Source organism: Salmo trutta, chromosome 39, assembly GCF_901001165.1.
Source record: "Salmo trutta chromosome 39, fSalTru1.1, whole genome shotgun sequence".
NCBI classification, from domain to species: Eukaryota; Metazoa; Chordata; class Actinopteri; order Salmoniformes; family Salmonidae; genus Salmo; species Salmo trutta.
The window spans coordinates 2,056,473-2,059,673 of record NC_042995.1 but is presented as its reverse complement, the minus strand read 5'-3'; the positions used below and the strand labels follow the sequence as shown (position 1 = coordinate 2,059,673).

Below are 3,201 nucleotides of genomic sequence, written 5' to 3'. Positions count from 1 at the left end.
ATAGTAGAGCAATATGGCACATTCTACCGGCTCTATTACAAACTATGTGGATTCTACAACTTGTGTTCATTCTATTTCTACGTTGTTTACTCTGTCAAATCTGCATTTCTTTCTGTCAGCCATGGATTTACAGTCTGCTAGAGCATCTTCAAGGAAACCAGCATGTTTACAATTTCTCTGTATAACACCAGAATATGGACATGTTTATGCTTTCACTAATCTCCGTTAACCCAGAAACTAAAATCTTCCATAATTTGGTCAGATGCTTGATATATGTTTACGTAGTCTGTCCACGAGAGATGAATTAATAACATACCTAATGTCTGGCTATGAGAAGGCATTACGTGTGACCTATTTCTGCAGAGGCCGAAAGGGGTCAGTCAAAGATGTAAACAGATGTGAACGACCCTAGTCGTGTGTTGTGGTGTGGTGGGTGACGAGACGTTGTTATTGGCGGGATCTTCCCCTGTCACAAGGAGGTTGTTTGGCCAGTTGTCTATTTGATTTAGCCCCTCCCACAGAAGGAGAGAGAGGGGAGGGCGGGACGGGGGGTGTTGCTAAGTATGGCATGTGCCGGGGCCAGAAGGGGTTAATTTTCTCCGAATTGAGCCTTGCAAACAAGCAAAGGGTGGGACCCGTGCCTCAGACCGCGTGGAGGCTCGGGTGTCGCGGCCAGCCCAGCGGTATAAATCGTCAGCTGTGGCCGGAGAGTGGCTAGATCAAAATAAACTAAGTAAAGAAAGCAGTCACTATACCAGACTGCAATAGAAGGAGAGACAGACACAGAGAAAGAGCCACACCACTTAAGACGAAGCGCCTAGGCCACCCACTCAGAACTTTAAGGACTTATACCTTGTGAGAACAGAGAAACACATCTATCCAGACATGGATATCCAGACCGGCCAGGTGACGCACCAGCCCAGCCCCAGGGAGAGCCTGGAGAGCCAGCTGAGCTGCCCCATCTGCCTGGAGATGTTCCAGAAGCCCGTAGTCATCCTGCCCTGCCAACACAACCTGTGCCGCGGCTGCGCCAGCGACCTCTACGACTCCCGCAACCCTTACCACTACTCCGGGGGCATCTTCCGCTGCCCCACCTGCCGCTTCGAGGTCGTCCTGGACCGCCATGGCGTCTACGGCCTGCAGAGGAACCTGCTGGTGGAGAACATCATTGATATCTACAAGCAGCAGACGGAGAGCGGCAGCGGAGAAGTAGTAGGTAACGTTGCAGACCCACCGATGAAGGACAAAGACACCAAGGAGCCCATGTGTACGGAGCACGAGGACGAGCGCATCAATATTTACTGTGTGACCTGCCAGACGCCCACCTGCTCCATGTGCAAAGTGTTCGGCCAGCACAAGGACTGTGAGGTGTCACCCCTGCAGAGCATCTACGATACCCAGAAGGCCGAGCTGCGGAACGCCGTAGATCTCCTTGCTGCGGGTAACAGCTGTGTCCAGGCCGTGATGGCTCAGATGGAGGACACATGCAAGAGCATCGAGGAGAACAGCCAGCTTCAGAAGAGACGTCTGGGGGAGAGCTTCGACTTGCTCTATGCCATCCTGGAGGAACGTAAGGGCCAGCTCCTGGAAAAGATCACCCAGGAGGAGGAGAGGAAGCTGGGGTTGCTGAGGACCCTGGTGGAGAGGTACACAGAGCAGCTCCAGGCTAGTATCAACCTAAAGGAGAAGGCGACCCAGACCATGGAGAAGGGCAATGCAGCCGAGTTCCTGATTAGTGGGAAGGAGCTGATCGCACAGGCCAAAGAGGCAGCTAAAGGCTCCAACTTAGAGAGGCCCGAGCCTGGGTTCGAGAACATGGAGCACCTTACACTGTGCACAGAAGACGTGGAGGTCATCTTGTACCAAATGGGCTTTGGACTGGGGGATGATGATGATGATGTGGTGACAGAGGAAGAAGAAGAGGAGGAGGAAGAAGAGGAGGAAGAAGAGGAGGAGGAATAGTAATAACTAAAGACTGTATTAGAAGTACTGTATTATTGCAGTTGAGGAGAGGTTTGGGCACTGAGATAAGGATTGGTTTGATGAACAAGCTGCTTTTTAAGAAAGAGTAACTAGTTATTTATCGACTAGTTATAACTAGGATATTCACTGTGGTGAATACACAATTTAGACTAGTTATAACTAGGATATTCACTGTGGTGAATACACAATTTAGAGCTAAGGTGGAAAGTGCAATTCTGAAAAGTAGTTTATTTCACTGTGTCCAGGCCGCAACATTTTGTTCAGACTTTTTCTTTTTTTATACTTTTGTATTTCTACGTGTTTATATGGTACTGTTTTTTGATATCTCCTGAAATAGATATCTCATGGAAATAACTAAGTTTACACTTGAACGCTTTTCACATAATGTACATTGCTCAAGTCTAGACTAGATTGAAAAAATATAAAAATATAGCAAAGCATTATTCATGTTGTGTATAATATATCATTGTCTGTCAAACTATTGAAAACTTGAATTGCTGCAAAATGCACTTAATTCACTTGGTGTTGTTTTTTAACACAACTGTAATATTTCTAATGTAAGTGACAGTTTAAAGAAATAAAGTGTTGCGGAAATACTTTGCTCGTCCTGTCAATATCCCACACACCTCACTGACGAATAGGGCTTTATTTAGCGCTACACATTTACATGGCTCATGAATTTAGAGTAGAGCCTTACTTAGTGTTCTTGCTGGTGAAATAGGGTCTATTTTTACAGGGCTAGAATGGGAGAGGTGGTGAAGGGCCTTAAAGGTCTGGAATAGATCAGTGTAGCAGGGTGGGTAGAGGAGTGGGGGGGGTCTCATGTTTCCCTCCCTGACCTAGCCTCTTCTCCACTGGTCTTGATCATTCCAGTTGCTGTCTGACTCTGTCTGGTATGCCTATGGGTCAGAGGTCAAGCCTGATACCCTTATCGGACAGGAATAGGAAAAAAAGAGGTAGCAGCAACACTTCACAAAAACGGTCTGCGAGTCGAGACCACATTGACCGGGGGTTATTTCTGATGAACAACGTAAACGTTAAGCTGGTCACATGAATCCTTTGGTACATGCTATGCATGCTAGTGCGATGACAATGCATTGAGTCAGTAGGAGATGTCTGTGGTTTCGAAGCAATGTACTGTAATCCATTATCACTGTGGATCCTCTTCTGCAGATCGTCTATAAAACGATGACTTCAAATGATAGGCTATGTTTAATC

The 3,201-nt window shown here is 47.0% G+C and overlaps 1 pseudogene; it reads left to right on the top strand.

The window, feature by feature from the left end:
• Nucleotides 1-638: 638 nt before the first annotated feature.
• Nucleotides 639-2,579, top strand: LOC115179652 (E3 ubiquitin-protein ligase TRIM63 pseudogene; annotated as a pseudogene).
• The last annotated feature ends 622 nt before the right edge of the window (nucleotides 2,580-3,201 follow it).